Source organism: Ursus americanus, chromosome 13, assembly GCF_024610735.1.
Source record: "Ursus americanus isolate L20-20 chromosome 13, mUrsAme1.1.p, whole genome shotgun sequence".
Taxonomy (NCBI): Eukaryota; Metazoa; Chordata; class Mammalia; order Carnivora; family Ursidae; genus Ursus; species Ursus americanus.
The window spans coordinates 60241224-60264304 of record NC_142139.1 but is presented as its reverse complement, the minus strand read 5'-3'; the positions used below and the strand labels follow the sequence as shown (position 1 = coordinate 60264304).

At 37.8% G+C, this 23081-nt stretch overlaps 1 long non-coding RNA gene across 2 annotated transcripts in view; it reads right to left on the bottom strand.

The window, feature by feature from the left end:
- LOC123793576 (uncharacterized) overlaps positions 1 to 9998 on the bottom strand; it is a 49787-nt gene extending 39789 nt beyond the window's left edge. Inside the window, exon 1 of one of the 2 annotated variants that reach the window (XR_015726535.1) lies at positions 9797 to 9998. This is a non-coding gene — a long non-coding RNA (uncharacterized LOC123793576). The remainder of the gene's footprint in view (positions 1 to 9796) is intronic. The other variant, XR_015726534.1, reaches the window with a different exon arrangement.
- Between the last annotated feature and the right edge of the window lie 13083 nt (positions 9999 to 23081).

Below are 23081 nucleotides of genomic sequence, written 5' to 3'. Positions count from 1 at the left end.
CTTTAAATATCTGTCTGCCTATTTGTAGACCTCTTTTCTAGGTCTTTCTCTTACGGAGTAAGAACTTGCAGAAAACCTCAGGACCTCTCGGATGTCCATTTCCTTACCCCACCTAGCGGGTGCTACATACAACCAGGAAGCCAAAAGCCACAGCCTGAAGCAAACTCCGGGGCCCATCTGACCAGTGGTTGGTTTGTTCCTGCGAAGACCAGACCAGACCAGTCAGCGCCACCACGAACCCAGCCCTGACCTTTTCACTGACTTTTCTCCTCGTTGTAAGGCCAAAAATCACACGGGGGTGCAGACTTAATGTGCAAACAAAACATACAATGTATGAAGAAGCATGTTCTGGCCACTGCACCTGCCCGCCCAGCTCCCTGTGCCTCCCCGCCCCTACATGCTTAGACGTCACTCCTTTCCTGCCTCAGCCCCTTCTAAACCTTGCCCCGACCACTGTTCGGGGAGCAGCCTGGTATCCCCCTGACTAAGGCTGTCCACACCCTCATGTCTGGACACAAGCTAGCAATAAACGCTATCCACACCTAAATAAATGAATAAATAAATAAATAAATAAATAAATAAATAAATAAATAAAACAAATTCTAGTTGGTTAATATAGATGGTAAAATAGGTTTCAGGTGTAGAATTAGTGACTCCTCATTTACGGATAACACCGAGTTGTCATCACAACTCTTAAACAGAAGAAAAATAACGCTAGTGGCGAAAGTTTGTGGATTGTTTTTATGTCTTTGAAATTGGCATGAAAATAACAGAAATAAGTTAACGAAATCTTAGTAGTCAGAGTGCAGTAATTTAAAAATAACAGTATTTTGGAAAAGAATGAATTAATAACAACCTAACAGTTTCTTGTCAAATATTTTCCTAATTTTTGTTTTTCGAAGTTTTTGCAAAATTTCTTCACTTCGTGTGTTCGTGCTTTTGTTTTTGTTCTTATTTTTACGTGAAGAACTCTTTACAATAATAACATTTAAGATCACATCTGCACTCGTCTAACTTTCAGTACATGATCAATATATTTTCTGTCAGCGACCCATTCCAGAATACATAACTTCACTGTAGCTAATTTTACAGATTTACTGTTTAATCATCATGGTATTGCCATTATCTGTCTCTTCTTTTCTTCTACTTACAAGACTTGTTTCTTTTTCTGGGCTTTTTGCACTGGGCAAGATATTCAGTAATAGGAATAGTGATAACAGGCAGCCTTTTTTCTTTCGTAATCTGAAAAGGAAACCTCCGTTAAGCATATCTGCTATTCATTATGTTATGTAAGATATTCAAATATAATTACTAAAAAATGCATTTTCCAATAAATGGAAAAAATGCATTTTCCAATAAATGGAAAAAATAAAAATTTTGTCAGCTGTTATATATTTTTTGGAATGTCTGCAAGTGAGTTCGTAAGCTTTGTGATTATTTCACCTTCTTGATTTATTCTTATTACTAGCAGATAGCCTCCCCCTTTGCTCCCAACATGTGCTTGATCTCAAATTTTACCTTGTCTGCTTTTATTGACTGGTTTAACCCCTTTGTATATTCATTTGGGATTTGTGTATGCTCTCTGATTTAATATCTCCCACTTACCATACTACCATTTTAAAAATTCTTTTTAACCTTTCTCTGTTTTTCATTAAATAAATCACACCTCTTTTTCTGCTAGTTTGAAAGAAAAGCATTCCTTTTCTGTTCTCCGGTTATCACTTTTTATTTATTAAGACCCATATTTTTTGTTTATTTTTCCACACAAATGCTTGACATTTCTCGCTATCTGTGTGCACTCCCCAAATAAGAAAAATACCCAGGCTCTCTCCTCCTTCTGCTTCTGACATTACATACATCTCAGCCCCGCCCCGTTTGCCCTATTGATGGACCTCGTATTTTAGTTCTGGTTATCATGGTTTGTTTTAGTTTTGTTTCTTTTGTAAAAACGGTGAACTTTACTAAGTTATTCATTCACCCTCATATGTATGTGTATGTACTGGTTTACTAATAGATTTTGCTTCTCTTCTTACTTTAGTAATTTTTTTGAAAAATCTGAAAAAGACCTTTTTTTAAGATTTTATTTATTTATTTGACAAGGAGAGAGACAGCCAGCGAGAGAGGGAACACAAGTCAGGGGAGTGGGAGAGGAAGAAGCAGGCTCTCAGCGGAGCAGGGAGCCTGATGTGGGGCTCGATCCCAGGACCCTGGGATCACGCCCTGAGCCAAAGGTAGATGCTTAACGACTGAGCCACCCAGGTGCCCCTGAAAGAGGTTTTTTTTAAACGCAGTATTATACTGGGGAATATTTTGTATCAATCGCACATGTAACTGCGAGTTTATTTGGCTATAGGGAATTGGATTTGAAGTTCTTCTACCTCAAACATGGAACATATCACTGTCTTTTTTTTTTTTAAGTCTGAATTTGCTGCTGTGATAGCAATTTCATTCATATTCCATTGTAAGTTATCATCTCTTTCTCCCTTAAGATTTTAGAATTTTCTCCTTTTCTTTGATGTTCTTAAATTTCACTATTATGTGTCAATGTGTAGGGATTTTGTTCTTCATTTTTTTTCTTCTTATTTAGTTTGTGCTACAATCTATGAACCCTTTTGATCTAAAGTCTTATATTTTTCTTTTATTCTGAATAAACTATTCTTTTATTCCCTCAAACACTTTCTCACTTCTATTGATTTTTCTATATGTTTAAATTGCGAGAAAGCTTATATACGATAATATTCACATTTTTTGGCGCAAAGTTCTAGGAGTTTTGACAAACACATAAAGTTGTATAAACCACCCCTACGATCAAGGGATAGACAGAACATTTCCATGAACCCCCAAATCGTCCTTCATGCCACTGTGTAATCAACCATTCTTGATCCCACCAAACCCAGCAACACATGACTTATTTTTTGTCCTTATAGTTTTGCCTCTTCAGAATGTCATATAAATGGATACATAATAACTTCACTTAGCATATAATTAATTTGGAATTCATCCATTCTGTAGCATATATCAGGGGTCTGTTCCTTTTTGTTGCTGGGTAGTATTTCATAGCACAGATCTATCTCAGCTTCTCTATTCACCAGTTGGAGTTGTTTCCCATTTTTACCTATTATAAAATACAAGCCCTGAAACCAACTCATAAAGATGTTTCTGTGAGCATAGGTTTTCATTTCAATTGGGTAAATCCCTAGGAGTGGGACTAGGGGGCATATGGCAAGCTCATGTTTAATTCTTTCAGAAACTGCCAAACTATTTTCCAAAGCCTCCCTACCATTCTGCATGTCACCAGCCATAAGTGAGAGTTTCAGTTGCCTACATCCCCACCAGCACTTGGTATGCCCAGGTTCCTGTTTGTTTCATTTTTTATAATGCAGTCATTCTAACGGGTACACAATGATACGTCATTGTAGCTTTAATTTAAATTTCCCTAATGACAACTAATGTTGAGTATCTCTTCATGTGCTTATTTGCCACCCATGTATTTTCTTTAGTGAAATATCCATTCGGGTATCTTGCCTATATTTTAATTGGATTGATTGCTTTCTTGTTTTTGAGTTTTAAGGAGTACTTATTCTATTCTCGATAAAAATATTTTATGATATGTATGTTTTGAAAATATTTGTCTTTCAATTTATTGAACTTGAGTGAAAGTTTACCATTTTGGTAAGTTACCATTTGGAAAGTTTACCAGTTTGTCTTTTATTTTTTCTTAGGCACCATGGTTTTGCTGTTATAGCCAAGAAATCTTTTTTTAACCCATGGTCTTAAAGTTTTCTTCTGTTTTCTTCTACAAATTGCATGGTTTTTAATTTTACGTTGAGGTTAATGAACTATTTTAGTTAATTTTTCTGTATGATGTGAGGTATGAAGCAATATTCTTTTTTTTGTAAGGTTGCCCAATTTTTCCAGTATTGTTTAATAAAAGGATAGTCTTCCTTTCTTCAGTTAGGTTTGTATCTTTATCAAAAATTAATTGGCCATAGAAATTAATTGACCATAGAGGGGTGGGTATATTTCTGGAATCTCTATCCTATGTCATTGATCTAAATGCTTATCATTTTGTCAAAATGACTTTGACTTGATTATTGAAAGTCCTGAAATCAGATAATGTGAGTTCTCTAAGTTTTTTTTTTTGTTTTTGTTTTTTTTTTTTTTTTTAGTTATTTTGGCAATTCTAGCTATTTTGCCTTTCCATGTAAATTTTAAGTTCAGTTTGTAATTTCTACCAAAAAAAATCTGGAATTTTTATTGGGATCACACAAAATCTGTAAATTAGTTTTGGGACAATTGACATCTTAATATTGAATATTCTGATGTAAGAATACAACATATCTCTCCATTTATTTAGGTCCTCTTTGATACATTTCTTCTGTGGTGATTTTGTTTTTTACATACAGATTATTTTATTTCTAATTGTTTATTGCTGGTATATAAAAATACAGTTGATTTTTTTTACATTAACCTCATATTCTACTTCATTTTAGTCACTGTTTTTAATAGATTGTTTTGGAGTTTTCTACATAGGCAATCATATAATCTATGAAGACAGTTCATTTCAGGTCTGGATGTTTTTTATTTCACTTTCCTTCCTAATTGCACTGACTAGAACAAATATGAATAGGAGAGGAGGTAGCAGACATCTTTGCCTTGGTTCTAATCTTAGGGGAAGAGTCTTTCACCACTAAATGGGATGGTAACTGAATGTTGTTCAAAGATGCCCTTAATCAGGGTTCTTGCCTAATCTTAGTTAATTGAGAGCTCATAACGTGAATGCATATGTAACTTTGTCAACTGCTTTTGCTGCATCTATTGAGATAATCACATGATTTTTTCCAGTATTTAATATGTTGAGTTACATCAATTCATTTTCAAATTTTAAACCAAACTTGTATTCCTGGAATAAACTGCATTTAGTCATAGTGCCTTATTTTCTTTTCATATATTAATGGATTCAATCTGCTGATATTTGTTGGAAGATAGTACTATCTATGTTCATATAAGATTTTGATATGCAGTTTTCTTTTCTTGTAATTATTTTGTCTGGTTTTGGTATCAAGGTAATACTAAACTGATCAAATGAGTTATATGGAGTCTTCTTTTTCTATTTACTATAAAAGCTTGGATTGAATTAGTATTATTTCTTTCTTAAATACTGAACAGAATTTACCAGTGAATTTATCAGCTGAGCCTTGAATTTTCTTCGTTGAAAGGTTTTAACCTCAAATTCTGTTTCTTTTTTTTTTTTTTAATATTTTATTTATTTATTTGACAGAGAGAGAGATAGCCAGTGAGAGAGGAAACACAAGCAGAGGGAGTGGGAGAGGAAGAAGCAGGCTCCCAGTGGAGGAGCCTGATGTGGGGCTCGATCCCATAACGCTGGGATCATGCCCTGAGCCAAAGGCAGAGGCTTAACGACTGAGCCAATCAGGCACCCCAATCAAATTCTGTTTCTTTAATAGAAAAAGGACAACTTAGGTTATCTAGTCATTGAACATTGTTTTATTATTTTTTAAATACATATAATCTCTGTAGTGATGTCTTCTGTGTCATTCCTGATATTGGTAATGTTGGCTTCTCTCTTTTCCTTAGTCAGTCTGGTTAGAGATTTCCCAATTGCATTGATCTTTGCAAAGAACTGGTTTTGGGGTTCACTTATTATTTTCTACTTTTAATGTCACTGATTTCTTCTATTTTCATCTTTATTATTTCTTTTCTTCTGCTTGCTTTGAGTTTAATTAGTTCTTTTCTTTTTTTACACTATTTACTTTATGTTTTTTTTAAATTTTAATTTAAAAAATTTAATTCCAGTATGATTAACATACAATGTTATATTAGGTTTAGGCGTAAATCAAACTTAATTAGTTCTTCTTTTCCTACCTTCTTAGGGTAAAATAAAGATCACTGATTTAAAAAAATTTTCTCTTTTCTAAGATACTCTTTGATCCTAAATATTCCCTTTAAGTGTTGCTATAACTGCATTCCATCTACTGTGCTTGCATTTCACTTCATTCCTTGAGACTTTCTATTTGAGCCATGGAATATTTTCAAATTGTTCAACTTTGGGGTTGACTACAGATGACTCTCTGTTTTTTTTATTTCATTATGGTCAGAGAATATAATTGCAGGATTTCAATTTTTTAAAATTTCTTAGGGTTTATATTATGGCCCAGCATAGGGTGGATGTTGGTGATCATTTCACTTACATTGGAGAAGATGGTGTATTCTGTGTGTGGGCAAATTGTCTATAAATGTCAATTACGTTATGTTGGTTGATTGTGTTTTTCAAGATTTCCATATCCTTTCTGATTTTCTATCTACCTGCTCTATCAGTTACTGAGACAAGAATACTGAAGTCTCCAACTATAATTGTGGATTTGTCTAATTTTATTTCAATTCTATCAGTTTTCACTTCATGCTTTCCTTTACATAATAATTTTATTTTATTTCTCTTCCCAAGTTTTTCAAATGTAATTAGCAAGTCAGACAGTTGACTTGCTTTTTATTAAAAAAGGAAAGTGTATTCTGTATATGAGAATATGTAAAATTAAACCCATTTAAACCATTGCTCTTTTTATTGACAACGTATTCGAAGTCAGATCAGTCTATCAGAAATAGTAGCATGAAAACATGTTCCAAGGCACAAGAGACCCAGATGGTGGCTCATGGTACCGATTATCCTTTAGCAAATACTAATTTCTTAAAAAAAAACGCAAATACTCATTGCAAGTAATTATGTTCCCAGAATAACTAAAATATTTCATTACAAAATTTCCAAAGTAAATTGCTGTATGAGATTCTAAGGAAAATAAAACATTTTTAAGTTTAGGTTTCAGTGGAAAGGGTAAGATTGAGATCTGTTCCCCCTTACATTTTACAAGTACTATATTCCTAATGTGCACCAAAAATACTGAAGCCCGCATCCCTCTTATCCAATGTCCAGTCAATCAGAAGGACTGCATAATTAGACTGTCTGATTAGAAAACAAATTCAAGTTGCTTTACAAGTCGTTCATTACAAGCAATTAAAATTTAAAATTTAAATCTTGGCTATTTATCCTAACAAATAATGATCAGATATAATAGAAGACTCATAGTTTCATAAACATGGATTTGATCTTTTCAAAGGGAAACCCTAGATTCATCACCATGACCCTGACTATGGTGCGATGTGCAACCTTATCCACTTTACTATAACACTGAACTAAAGAAGCAGAGGACAGCCTTTATTAAGGTAACCTAGGGGTGCCTGGGTGGTGCAGTCAGTTAAGCACCTGACTCTTGGTTTTGACTCAGGTCTTGATCTCGCTGTCCTGTGTTCGGGCCCCACATTGGGCTCTGCTGAGCAGGGAGTCGGCTTGAGAGTCTCTCTCCCTCTCCCTCTGCCGCTCCTGCTCATTCTCTCTCTCTAATAAATAAATAAATAAATCTTTAAAAAAAAGAAAAAGTTAATCAAACCGATTTTTTATTATGTTATGTTAGTCACCATATGTACATCATTAGTGTAACCTATTTTTTGACAAATGATCACCTCAAAACTTGATTCTTGATTCGTAAGATTGAATTTTTAACCACCATATTTCATTCGTACTATGATCTATAGACTTCTAAAAGCACAATCTCTGATGTGAAGTAAATTAGGACTTGAGGTTCACATCTTTGGGCACTTTTAATAAATTATGAGATTAGAAATATACTTCAAAGTTCATCTAGGTCAATGGCCTTGGTCATTTCTCAGTCAGGACTGTTAAGATCAAGGGAAGTCTATTTCTCAGCTTTCTATTCAAGTAAATCTAATTCAAATACAGTGTCACTTTCATTTCAAAGTTAACTCCAAAAATATTTTAAGTGAAAATTTAAATGATGAACAAAAACTATACTGTAATTTTATTTTACATTTAATTATTAGATAAGAGCCTTTAATAAAATATAAAATAATATTGTTATATAAGAAGAAAACTTATTTGTTTAGAAAAAATGAGAATAGATAGTTTTTAAATTTAAAATATAATATAAAAATAATTCCATTGTGAAAATAATCACATTTAAAAACTTGATGTGTATATTTCTAAATTAAACCACATAAAACTGATAAACTTTACAATTAAGAACTGGGATATAAGTATAAAGATACAGCTTTAAATAAAAATTGGACCAAAATGCACATACTATGTTGTACCTTGTTTCCTTCATGTAGATGAGATTACAAACATTTTTCATTAAGAAATTTTACCTCCAGTATCATTCAATGATTTTAAGTAGACCGTTCAATGTATAAACCATAATTTGTTTAACCAAATCCTGTATTATTGGTCATTTGGAGGTTTTTCATGTTTATTTACTATAAAGAATTTTGTGCTATACATTCTATAACTAAATATTTGGCTATATCCATAATGTGTTTAGGATGATTTTGAAGTAAAGAAATTTCTTGGTCAAAGGGTTTTGATATCTATTTTTTTAAGCATTTGATATCTATTTTTGCCCAAGAATAGGTAATAGAAATTATTCAAACTTCATTTATCAAATTCTTTTTTTTAAGATTTTATTTATTTATTTTTCAGAGAGAGAGAGAGAGTACATGCAGGGGGAGCAGCAGGGAGAGAGAAGCAGGCTCCCCACTGAGCAGAAGCCCTATGTGGGGCTCCATCCCAAGGTCCTGGGATCCTGACCTAAGCTGAAGGCAGACGCTTAACTGACTGAGCCACCCAGACATCCCTCACTTATCAAATTCTATGATTACCTACTACAGAAAAAGTTTTTGAGAAGTGTGGAAATGAAGCCCCAGTTTGACAGAGCAAATTACAAGAATAGCATTTCATTTTTTATTTGGAGAGCTTTGACTTAATTTCACTACTACCAAGTATTGAAAAGGCATTTCAACAGATACCACATTTTCTTTCTCTTTTGTTTCCTTCCTTATAAAGAAATTAACACTTGGTAAGGACAAGAGAACAAAGAAGAATGAAATCCATATTATTTTATTTTTTAGCCTTTGAAAAATTGAGTCTATGTGTTATATGACTAGATATTGAAGTGATATTAAAACTGGAAATAGTTTCTTTGGAAGTGCATTTGACTTTACGAATCGAGGTTTCCTTAGCTGTTTAACTGTCACTGTTTACCTCTACCCACTGACCTTTCTTCTCTTCCCTCCCACTAGTTTCCACTCAAACCAGAGAAGATTGATTGAGAGGTAGTTAAGCCTTTAGTCACATAGACATAAATTTACAAATTAAATCATTTGCATTTGCTATTTGCATCAGAATATTTTCTTAGGTGGGATGAAAACAAGAAGCCTAGGGAAAGAAAAAAATTTTAAATTAAACTTACTCACTGGATTAAGGGACTGGACAACTTTTTTTCTAAAGGACCAAATAGTCAACATTTGCAGCTTTGCAGTTCATAAGCTGTCACAATGACTAAACTCTGCCTCAGCCATAGACGAGACATAAACAAATGAGCAAAGCTGTGTTCTAATAAAACTTTACTAACAAAAAACAGACGGTGGCTTGATTTGGCCTGTGGGCTATCGTTTACCCCATCTGCATTGAACTCTCTTTCCATTTCAAATCTTCCAAAAACTTAAATCCCAACAGTTTCTGTCTAATAGCCAACATGTGCATTTTCCATGTTATCTTTGGAACGATTCCCACCACTGTATCCATAGAAAGAAAAGAAAGTGCGTATGAAATGAAGGTAACATCCAACTCCTTTTCTTTCTAATAATCCCCATGAGTTCTCTGCAGTTTCCATTCACTTTGTATAGGAGCGGATTTGTGTTTACTCACATGGGAAGCCTTTGCCAAATGCCCGTCCTTGTGGAATTTGTCACCTCTCTGGTTCTTCAATGGTGGCCCCTAACTTTCCAGTCTGAACTTCTAGAAAGTTTCAAAATCTCTGAATTGGTTCAACCTGGAGAGTCACTGAGGTTTCTACTCTGGTCCCCCTGGGAGGGAGGCAGGATCTGTCCAAGTACAGCATATTCCTGGCCTTTTCTAGGCTCAACAATGATATCCTTTGTTGCTCTGACGCAACTCTTCGTGTGTGGTAGAGAACACATCTCATATTTTTCTAGACTTGCCAGAATGTGTCAAGACTAATTTCGTCCTCATTAGTGTAACATATCTGACTAGTTTATACAACAGACTTTCTTACTTTACACTCAACATGACATTTGCATTGCTTTGCACCCCATGGCTGTTTAACATAATGCTCAATACTGTTACTCAGAAAGTTTGAGGACTTTTAATGCGAACCGTATAACAAATGGATGGATATGCTCCCAAAAGTGCAACTTAAAACATCTTGCAAATAATAAAATCCAAACTAAGTTTATATTAAGGAAATTATGAGTCAAATCAGCTCCATGCCTGACACACTTTTTTATAGCTTTTGACAGACCAATGGAAATTGCATGAAAATAGAATCTTGTTGTCATTTTTAGTAGTATAATTAATATAATTTTCCAATATTTGATTTTACCTACATATTAGAAAATTGCATCTAGTTCTGGAATACAAAGATTAGAACATGATCTTCAATTACTTGGGTGGCTTCCATCACTCACTTTGTACTGTTTTAAGAAAGCATGTAGCATGTTTGAGCATCTGCTCTCTTAAAAATAAATTCACTAACTGCACAGACACTTCCAGGTATCCCTCTACATCTTTTCCTCTTTAAGCACCTGTAAATGTTACCTATTTTAATTCTCATTGCCTCTTTCCCACTGCAATCCAGTTTTCTCCCCTACCATGGTACTGAAACCACTACTGTTAAGGTGACTGATAAATTTCTCCTTATTAATCTACTGGGGACTTTTCACTACTGTTGACCACTCCTCCCTTGAAACATTTTCTTCCATTGGCTTCTATAATTCTAAACTTTTTGCGTCTCAGATGTTTTGTAAAGGTCCCCTTCTGCTCTTTGCCCTTTCAATATGAACTCAATCATCAAGGTTTAGTCCTAGGCCACTTTCCCTTCTTGCTCTACACACACACACTACTGGTAGTTTTTTATCAACTTCCACGGTTCTAACTCTGAAATCTTTGTGCCAGATTTCTCTGTGAAGCTTCGGACTTGTGCGTATACCTGCTTAGTGGACACTGCTACTTTGATGGCTTGTAGACATTTTCAGCTCAGTCTAGCCAAAATTGAACACATCATCTCACCTCTCCTCAACTAGCTTCTTCCAAGGTATTTCCCACTGGCCAACCTAGAATCAGAGTTTTCCCTGGCTCTTTCCTCTCCTTTATTTCCACATTTGGTCCAAAATCAAGTCTTGTGTAACCTACTGCCTAATAATTCTTCAGATGTTTCTCTTTTCCCAACAGCTTCATGATTGTCCCATTCTAAGTGCAGAGCCCCATGGGGTCTCCATCCAAGGACCCTGAGGTCATGATCTGAGCCAAAACCAAGAGTCAGGTGCTTAACCGACTAAGTCACCCTAGTTATTCACCTGGGTTATTGAAACTGTCCTCTATCTTGCTTACCTCCATCCCTTCCCCCAGGTCGTTCTCTACAATGAAGCACAAGAGCTTGGCTGTGTTCCCACAGTCCTCTGAATCCTTGTGTATATCACCTCTGTGGCTTTCTGATGCTTTTGAGTTCAGGGATGGTTCATACAATCCTTATATGTCTAGTATCCTTTTTTTTTTTTTTTTTTTTTTTTTTGCCACTCACCTCACACTCCAGGAACTGTCCACATTGAGTCATATTACAAGCATTCATAGTATAATTCTTTTAGCTTCTCCCCCCTCCTCCAGAAACCTTCTTTGCTATCTTCATTGCTGGGTTAGCTTCTGTTCATCTTTTGAGTTTCAGCTTATATATCACTTCTCACCAGACATATTTTTCTGACCCAATCCCATCCCTCAGGTTGTCTAAATATTCCTGCAGTGTACCCCCTTGGTGTTATTTTCTCTAAAATCGAATATCACACTGGAAGTTATAACCTGTTTGATTTTTCTGCCTATTAAACTGTAAGCCCCATGTGGTCAGAAGACGTTTTTATCTTGTTCATGCTGTATGCATAAAAAAAGGATAGATAAACTGATATGGTCCTCATAAAGCAAATAGCTTAATAGAAGAAATAGATGGTAAAAAAATAAACAAGTAGATTAAATAAATAATAACACTTATTGAGAAAAGTTCTGTCAAGCAAAATTGAGTATTTTAAAACAGATACCTAGAACCACTGAAGGGTTTACTCAGAGGTGTGGCATAGCATGGCACCTTTTCAAACCTTTAAAACTAGTTCTTTCTGCTACATAAAAAATAAAGGGAAGCAGCAGTAGAAATAAAATCGCCAAATAAAGGACTGTGGCACTACTCCAGTTGGGAGCAATGGAAATAGAAAGATACTTACCTAATATTTCATCTTTTATTATTTGAAATAGAAAAAGCTCAGGTTAAAACAAGATAAGGATCTTGCTATATAGCTTAAAATAAAAAGGAATGTATAGCTTTTGGGAAATCTTTGGAAACCTGACAAGGTCAATTTTAGAGTAGTTAGCTCCATTCCAAGTTTCCTTGTTCTTGGAATCCAAAAGTCTGTTCTTAAATCTAGGCACAAAGATACAATTTATTTCTGCTTATTCTCTGTTTTCTCTCAGACAGGGTCAAAATGGTGATGCTGTAGTTCTTTGGTAAAAAGCCTCATAGAGGAACTACTCCCTCCAGCTGACCAGCTAGACCTCGAAAACACAGCAGCTCAGGGGCTGAGCATGATGTCTGATGACTCCCAGGAAAAAAAAAAAACAAAACTGTCTTGCAATGGACAAACAATTGTCATTTTGTGATAGCCTTGTCACAAATATTCATTTAAGAATTGAAAGGGAAAGAGACCTGAAAAGGTTTGTGATTGTCAAAGCTACTCCTTGGGGAAGAAATAAAGAGAAACAAGAAGCATAAAAAAGAAAACAAATCATTTTTATTTGTACCATGCACTGTGTCTTCTTGCCATCAAAAGGATGAATGACAGAAAGGTCCTGACATACGAGACGCCTGGGGAGGACAGGCACCTACAGCTTTCATAACAGGCATTACAATATTAGGCAGCTACAACCACATTTTTCAATATCTTCATATAATAGAATATAGCAAAAGCTATTCCTATGCACAGAAGAAGCTCTACTAAAGAAAATCTTGCCTGTTATTACATGACCCACCATCCTAACCATTTTAGTTATGCAATATACAAATGGCCAATTTCTAATTAACTTACACAATGTTGAGGCCAATGAAACCCCCCAAAAAGTATTTTCCTGATGCACATTTTCTTCCTGGCTATGTGGTATGACTAAAGTCAATCCCATAACCCAGAATTATAGTATGGCTGAAAACACTTGAAAATTTGGAAGATAACTATCTTTGTCTTCAATATTCGCTTAAGGCAAACCAAAGATTGCACAACCTTTACCAGTGCGGTGGCCCAAAGTTGCTCTTGGGTGTAGCTCCAGATGACTAACTGGCCAGATCACTTAAAGATGGTATTTCACTAGGAAATTCATTCCCAAGACCAGAGCCCATTTCTAATTCAAGCACTCTAGACATACTCCTTGGGCCTCCTTGGAAGTTTAAGTTTGCTTACATAGACTCTTTCCCATCTGTCCCCTGAAATCCTCTACATAAACGAATGGACGAATGCTCCCCCAGCCCCTCTACAGTCCCTCTGCTCAGCCCCACCACCATCCAGTTTCTACACAGAGGCGAAGTTATAAATGAATTCCTTCTACTCTAATTTAATGGTTGGCGATGTCTCTTTTCTATTTATTTTGTGTATGTTGGAAAGTTTTCTCTCCTAAATATCCAGTGTCCAAGGTGGCAGTTGGTTTGGTTTTTGTTTTCTCCCTCTGATGGGATTGTTTCCCCCCTTTTCTCTCCTCTTCTGCTTTTCTTTTTCTTACTTTACAGATTTTATTTATTTATTTATATGAGAGAGAGTGGGAGCATGCAAGGGTGTGCATGAGCAGGGGGGAAGGGCAAAGGGGAAAGGAGAGAAAGACTCTCAAGCAGACTCCCTGCTAAGTGCAGAGCCCCATGGGGTCTCCATCCAAGGACCCTGAGGTCATGATCTGAGCCAAAACCAAGAGTCAGGTGCTTAACCGACTGAGCCACACAGGGGCCCCTCCTCTTCTACTTGTCTTCTAATTCATAGGGAGGCAAAAGACACATCAGACTTTTAAGCTGTCACTCTAACTGATATAGCTAATGAGTGAGAATTACAGACTTCCCCGCAGGAGTTGAGAACACTTTTATTACCTCATCATGCTCACCATTCTCTATAACCTCCTGGCACAGTCACCACTTAGTAGAAATTATCGGACTCCAGCTTCACTAGCAATATCGCTTGGAAAATTCAAGTGTCCCTTCTTAATTATGTTTGAGCAGGAGCTCATCGAAAACAGTGTGGTCTTCGTGTTGCTTAAAGAACATCTTGAAAGATAACCTTGTTTTCATAAATTCAACATTCTCAGTTGAGCTCCAAGAAACAAAGATGTAAACAACCACCGAAATACCAGGGAGCTTTATCAAATGACATTGTCACTTGAACGCTGGCGTCTGAGCTTTGTCCTTATCTCCTATTATAAATTTCCTCAAACTATTTCAAATTATTTATTTGTTCAGATGATAAAGTAAATGGAGCTTGCCTGTAAGGAATGCAACTTTACAGCTTGTTCCTAGGATTAATTGTTGATTAAAAAACTTGTTGTGATCTTTGTAGGTCTTTTTTTGTTCTATGATTATGGATACCCAGGAAACACTTACCAAGGAGTTCTTACGCTTTAGGAATAATTCCATGCCAGGTTTGAAGATGTCACAATGCTTAATAGAATGTGTGCAATCTTATAAGTAATAAGAAGCCAGTGTTAACAATATCCTTTATCCCTTCAACTCTACCCATACTCCTGTATAACCAAGATCCAAGCTAGGGTCACCCTGACACCTGAAGAAATAAACAGTCTTGAATCAAACCCTCAATGTCATAGCCTTACAGCCAAAAGTCCTGGTTAAAACCTATGAATTCTCAAGGGCTTATCCATCCAGCCCTGTTAGCAAGAAATCTGGATTTCTGCCTTAGAAGAATTCTTACATCAGCTCCTAAGAACACATTGTGTTACTGAGTTCTTTTGAAAGACTCTATTAATCATAGGTCCCTACGTGCCACTTTGACTAGCCAACAAAGACTTAAAATTCTAGCGAAACATTTTATATAGATAGGAATTCATCTTCTTGAATATCTAAATCCCAAAGTGATGAAATGAAGTTTCTTTTATTTTTTTTAATTTTATTTATTTGTCAGAGAGAGTGAGAGAGAGAGCATAAGCAGGGGGAGCAGCAGGCAGAGGGAGAAGCCAGCTCCCCGCTGAGCGAGGAGCCTGACATGGAACTCGATCCCAGGACCGTGGGGTCATGACCTGAACCAAAGGCAGACACCCAACTGCCTGAGCCACCCAGGCGCCCTGAATTGAAGTTTCATGTGCTCCATTTCTGAACTCATTCCTCTAGCTTAGGATCAGAATGGGTCGGGATTAATTTTTCCACAGCCAGAAATGTGTACATTTAATGCCTACCAAACAAACTCCTGTATCTTAAAAATAATGCAGCAAAATGACAAAGTGGGTACTGCTAGTACATAGAAGGAAGGAATTCAAAACAGAACGTATGCCATCCCTGTCTCTGGTCACGACACAAAAACTGAGCTTTGCAGCTCCACTGCTCAGAAGAGACGGAGGTCCAGCTACACAATATAGCAAAAAGCAGTGGACAGCCTCCCTGCTATTCCCCATGCACTACATGCTCCGCCTTTGGTTTAGTCGTCTCCTCTTTCCAGAACATTCTCTCCCCCTGGATCTCTCTATGGGTCACTCCTGCACCTCCAGCAATCTTTACGCAAATCACATCTTCTCAATGAGAACTACCCTCACCCCGCTATGAAAACTTATCTCCCATCCTACCCTACCCTCACAGTCCCAACCTCCCCTACCCTGCTCTCTTCCCTTCTTTTGTCCTGATACCAGGGAATTTACCAGTTCACTATGGTAATGACTTACTGATGGCCTCTCCCAGAGTACGTGAGCTCTCCAACGACAGTGATCTGTTATTCACACACACTGTTCTCTCTGCTTCTGCTTTTCACTTGAGCATTTCCCCTAGCCATGACTTTCTGACCTAGCGTTTCCCACTTTCTCATATTGCTGATCTTGTTCTTTCCTCCAGCAAGTTGGCCAGCCCCTTAATCCCTCTGCTGTATCTAGTTCACCAGATACCTTTATGACTTCATTGCCTAACCATTCAGCCTGAAATACCAATCAGCAACTTTAAGCTGCCTTAATTAGAGTCCCAGGCACCTTGTATCCCTTAATTTTCAGTTCAGCCCATCCCCAGCCCTGGGAAATCTACTTTCTATATTTCTACTCTTAGTCCCCCAAGATTAAAATAAAAGGCATAGAATCATGTGTGTGAGAACCACTGAACCATTTGCATTTTATTGACCCGTACCTCACAGCAGCTCACGATTCTTTTTTTTTTTTTTAAGATGTATTTATTTTTTGAGAGAGAGAGAGAGAGAGTGCAGAAGCAGGGGGAGGGGCAGAGAAAGAGGGAGGGAGAGATTCCCATCAGACTCTGTGCTGAGTGAGGAGCCAGAGGCAGGGCTCCATCTCAGGACGCTGAGATCATGACCTGAGCCCAAATCAAGAGTTGGATGCTTAACTGACGAAGCCACCTGCGCCCCTCACAATTCTTTAACTGACTCTCTTTCCAACACCTGCTGGGATCATTTTCTCGCATACTCAGCCTCTCAGTCCACACACCCAATCTGAGTCTTGCCTCCACACTGACTGGGAAGAGAAATCCTTTGTCACAAAATCCCTCTTCTACTTTTTCCTCCACCTCAAACCATCTCTATGTCTATCAACCTCCACCTCTAAATTTCTCTGTATTTTCAGATTCCTACTCTTCCACCACTCCTTTCCCAGAGGAAGAGGTGCCTTTCTACTTGCCAAAACCATTCTCTCCAACTGCATTGAGGCATTTCACCTCTCCCACCTCTCCTGGAACCTCATTCCTTCAGAAAAATGCTTTTCCAAATCTTCAAGTTCTTTCTCTTCTCCTCTACCTACAAACATACTTCCATTACCCTGATCCTACAGATCTTATTTCTTACTCGAATATGTCTTTGAACTGCCTACACTCAATATTTTGTCCCCTCTTGTATCCATTTTCTTATAAATTATTAACTCCTTAAGCTTCAGCCCATGGTACTTTAAGTCTCTCAATGTAAAGATTCTATTGCCACATCTGTGGTCGTTTCTCAATCCCCATCTTGATGTTTGTGGCACTTGTCATTTCTAATCAGTCCTTTTCAGCCCTTCCTCTTTCTTCAGCTCTGGGGACTTTCCTGTTCTGCTACTTCACTACCCACTTCTTCTCTGTGGGTTTCCTTCATGGTTTCTCCTCTTCCTCCCACACCCTAAATCAAGATACACCATGAAGCTTAATCACTGACCTCCTGTTCTCTGCCAGTGTTCCTTCTGTGTAAGGTTTTCCTTGGGATTTTCTTGTCTTGGTTGATGGCACTTGGTCGTTCTGTCAGGAACTGACTCTTTCAAATCTAGTTGTGCACTTTCCCAGACTCGCCAGCCCTGAGTTTTCCGGTGTCCCTTTAGGACGAATACTTGGCACTTGCATGTTCTTATAGAGAGGAGGTGTTCATCTTAGGGATCTTGAATGTCATCAAAGCTTATAGATCTATGTCTCTTCCCACATTTCTCTCCTGTGTGCATCAGAGAATACTAGAATATCAGAGCTGGAAGGGATATTGGGGGTTACCTTGACTGGCATTCCCATCTGAGAGGTGAAAAGGCAAAACCCATTGTCACCAGAAAATCAGAGATGAGAACTCAGGATTCCTAGCGCCTTCCATGTGCCTGGTCAAAAGTAAGAGCCTGAGTGAAAGGAATGTATTTTTCTTGCCCCCCTTCTATAACTAACACGTTGTAACACTTGTAAAATCATTAAACTCTGAATAGTATCTTCCACTATCTCTCAAATAAGAAATGGTAACACCGTGACCTCTGAAGTCCCGTCGAACATTAGCTTTTCACTGATTCGTGATTTTTGATACCCGCTGCAAGCCCTCCCCACGGGATCACAGTCAACTGTGTAAAACCAAATGATTCATTTTCCCTTTCTGGGAAACGTCAGTTTCTCCTTAGGATCATCTGCTCCTGGTCTGTGCGATCATTATGCTCTGTGGAACTCACACTTCCAGACCCAGTTTTGCTCTTCTCCAGCTTCACTGGCCCAGAGCTTTCTGATGTCCCTTCAGGATGAGCACCTGGGCACCAGCACGTGTATGTAACCATAAAGGAGGCTCTGATCTTCCCTAGAAAGAGACTCATTGAGCCGTATTTCCTTCCTAGCAGAGTCCAGTCCTTAGAGTACCTTCTGTTGGGGCCAGTTACTCCCACTCCCCAGGTCGCCTGAGAGGTACTCTTGACATACCTTGTCTGATGTCTCCTCTTACCCACCACCGGTCTCCCGCCTGGACTCTCTTCTTGCTGTTCAAGCATGAGAAGATATGGAACTGCATGGAGTCCAAGGACACGGACTGGTTCACCCACCAGGCCCTGAGGCAGGCAGGCAAGGAGGCAACTCTCTAACACCAGGTGGCTGGCTCCCCCTGAGCCCTAGGCCATCTCGGCTGTCCTGAGATCTGGCTTCCCCAAAGGCTGTCCAAATGCAAGGGAATTAATGCCCTGTGGGATAAACTTGGACCAATAAGAGATGAAGGAGAATGCGTGGCTGGCAGATAAAAATGACTTCATTTCTCCTTTCTCCCATCAGATAGTTGCAAGTTAAAACAATTCCATACAGCCTTTCCAGAAAAGTCACGTGTGACTGGCCATTTGTGTTTCTTACAAAGCTGTGGCTTTCCCTCCCTCCTTGTCTCTCTTTTGATTTTCCCCCATTTTTCCTTCTCTAAGAATTCATACCCAAATAAAGTGTTACCAAGAAAGTTTGCTTCGTGCCTCTCCTTTCTAGGAAAACCAGGCTGATTCAAGTACCCTTGAATCAGTTCCTCCAGAGGGAGGCCTCTCATTTCCAGCATTCAGGGAAGAAGAAATCTAATGCAGATGAGCACTGTTTAGCAACGTTAGGCTCATATGGAGCCACATCGGCATTCCAGGGTCTATCCCATCACAGCACGACAAAACAGTCTTCAGCCCCTTTCTCATCCCTACCCATCAGTCAGTTATTCACTCATTAAGTTCTAGTTACTTTCCTATAAATATCATTCTCATTTCTTCCTTCCTTTGCCCCTCAGAGTCACTCTCTTACTCCCAGCCCTTACCTGGAATATAGCAAAAAGTCTCTCACCCAGCTGAATCCGTCAGAGTTCTCCAGAGAAACAGAACCTATAGGATAGGTTGGTTCTCTTATGTTATGTATAAATCTGTTTGTCATGTATATTCCAGTCTGAAGGCTAGCAGGCTCAAGACCCAGGAATAGTAGATATTTCAGTTGGAATATAAAGGCAGGAAAAACCAATGTCCCAGCTGAAAGCAATCAAGGAGGAAATTCCCTCTTAGAGGGTCAGCTTCTTTTTTTTTCTCTATTCAGACCTTCAGCTGATTAGTTGAGGCCCACTCACATTCGGGAAACCATCTTCTTTAGTCTGTCTGCCACCTCAAATGTTAATCTCATCCAGAAACATCCTCACAGACACACCAAAACAACCTTTGACAAAATGTCTCGGCATCCTGTGGTCTAGTCAAGTTGACACATAAAATAACTACCACAGTCATATTTCTCCCATTGGTCTCTGATCCTCCAAATCCAAGGCACACTATAGCTAGTTTAATCTTCTCAAAAAAAAAAAAAAAATCACCACCATCTTTGCAATAGACTTTAACAGCTCCTCATTATTTTTAGTATAACATTCAAATGTCTTTCCCTAGGATAAAAGATTCTTCATTTTATTTCTCTTACTCATTTGAAACAACCCATCCCTATATTCCTGTACTTTTTTTTTAATATTTTTTATTTATTTATTTGACAGAGATAGACAGCCAGCGAGAGAGGGAACACAAGCAGGGGGAGTGGGAGAGGAAGAAGCAGGCTTCCCGCGGAGGAGCCTGATGTGGGGCTGGATCCCAGAACGCCGGGATCACGCCCTGAGCCGAAGGCAGATGCTTTAACGACTGAGCCACCCAGGCGCCCCAGTATATTCCTGTACTTTTATTCTCTGTTCCAAAGATACTCATTGGACACTCCTTATCTCACGAATAAACTACACCTCCACATCACTGTATACATCAACCTTTCTTCTCCATGTTCCTTCCCACTGTCTGTTTTATTTAACCTCCTTCAGAATGTATACTCTCTAAGGGCAGAGACCTTAGCTGTCTTGTGTTGCCTTACACAGTGCTAAGCATTAATAGTATGTTGGGTAATGACCAGACCCACTGCCTTGAAACCTTGTGTTGGCCCAAAGCAGAAGGAAATAACCCATGGAAAACCGTAACCAAGTCACAGCACTGATTTCGTTGTGCTGTGATGGGATAGACCCTGGAATGCCGATGTGGCTCCATATGAGCCTAATGTTGCTAAACAGTGCTCATCTGCATTAGATTTCTTCTTCCCTGAATGCTGGAAATGAGAGGCCTCCCTCTGGAGGAACTAAGAAGATGTAAGAAAGCCTCAACCCTTTGCTTCTATGTGTGGTCTCATGCCAACGTTTACCCTGCTTGTCTGCTGATATGGCAGCAACTTGCCAATCTAAAGTAGGTCTAGTCAGTCATTCTCACCAGCCTTCAAACATAGACCAAACTACATGCTCTGCATTATTTCCAATGAGTAACCAATAAATGTTTATTAAATGAAGGAAGGAAGGTGAATGACCCAAGCCCTCATTTTCTTTGAAGGAACAATTCAAATCTTAACCTCCTTCACGAAAACATTACCAAGTGCCTCTTGCTATAGACCAAAGGAGCTTCCTAAATTCCTTTGGCAGTTTTGTGTGTAGCCCTCATTTGGTCCTTAATGATTTGCTTCCTTGTATCGAAATCATTTCTGGAAGTCTATGTCTTGCTATGTAACTATGCTATAAACTCTTTGTAGAACTTGTGCCCATGCTCTATATTTCTTTGTTTTCCCAGAGTTGACAGAATGTTTGCACAAAGTATCAAACATTCTTCTTTTTTTTCCTTCTTTCTTTCTTCTTTTTGTCTTTCTTTCTTTCTGTTCGTCTTTCTGAATAATGCCATTTAGTAACTCTACAAGTAGGAATAGTGGAGAGATGATGCTTGCATAAATTCCATTTCTGAACTTCCATAAGGGCAAATTTGATTTATTATGTGGTTTATTATTATTTTTTAGTTTATTATTGGTTTATTTGGCTTATTTTTCTTTTAGACCCTGCAGAACTACATATAAGATTTGTAAGTAAATTGGTAAAATAGGACTGGTTGAATTATGAAGGATGGGAAAAAAATAACAGGCTGCTATGAAATGCTGATTTCTTTGATATCATCCAAGAAGATATCATTACCAAACAGAAATATAATAAAAACTGTAACCATAAGCTGGCAAGGAAGATATGGATGATTTTAATTCTTTAAATTCTATAATCATTTTTGATATGTTTACAATTTAATAAGTATTTCCTTTATAGTCAAAAAGGTATGAAATGTTATTTTCAAAGGAAACATTTAAATGGGTTTTTACTACATGTCTTCAATCATAATAAGGCTTTAGGGTTGAAGTTACTCTGCAGATCTACCTTAAAGCTATAAAAGAATCAAGGAATCACATTCTTGGCTTCTGGCTGCAACATTGCAATGGCTAAAAGAAACATGAGGAGACCATGTTCTTATTTGAAAAAAACTGCGTAATCTCATATCCAGCACCTTGGCAATTCAACTTTATTTTCCTTCTTTAGAATGATGTGGTAAGGTTCACAACATCTACTACGACTGTATTCTTTAACCTCAGTTCCTATTAGTTCTAAAATACTGGGTTTGATTTTGAAAGTAAGAATCTAGAAGAATAATTTCGAATTTTCTGATAAGGAGTCAAGTCACCTTCCTACAGCAATATAGAATAATTAGTTGTCATCATTTCTCCGCATCATCGTATTTGGAAGCAAGAATTATATTTTATTTTGAAAGGCATTAATGAATTTTAACTGTAGCTCTGTCTTGGTTTAAAAAAAATACATTTCAGTGTTCTTTGTAATGATACCATCAAAGACCTATGAATTAGTAGTAAAGTATCTAAGGCCTTAGGGTCCTGGGAGCCAATTGATGATTCATAAGAAACAGATGGTACTAATAAAACATCATTTCCTTGGAGATATACAAACTGAAACAACACATGATCAGAATGAACCAGGATTAAGCATGGGCAAAGGGGTACGTGTTCACAACTCCCATAGGAACAATGCCAGAGATGTTCTAACCCAGTCCTCCTCTGCATCCTGAATGAATTCTCAAAGACTCATATCAGACTTGTGAAGAACTTCAAAGTTATGGAACAGAATGCATGTTCTTAAGTGTAGCATGAGTAAGATTAACTGCAATTGCTCATCAGAGCAAAATAGAAAGCCAATACTTATGGTTCTATCAGTGTGATAGGCAGAACAATGTCCGTATACTAACCTAAAGATGTCTATGTGCTAATCCCGGATCCTGTGATATCTTATTTACATGGCAAGGGAAAATTAAACTTAAAGGTGGAATTAAGATTGCTAACAGGTTGACTTTAGACTATTCCGCATTGTTGGGGTGTGCCCAAGGTGCTCATAATGGTCCTTATGAGTGGATGAGGGAGTCAGAATATGAGTGTTGGAGTGATATGGCACAAGACAAACTCCACCGACTATTACTGGCTTTGAAGGCGGAAGAGGGCCACTAGCCAAGGAATGCAGGTGGAAAGTGCAAGAAATGAAGTCTCTCCAGATAAAGAACACAGCCCTACCAACCCATTGATTTTTGACCAACTGAGACCCATTCTTTGGAATGGTACGATAATAAATCGGCGATGTTTTAAACCACTGTGTTTGTGGCA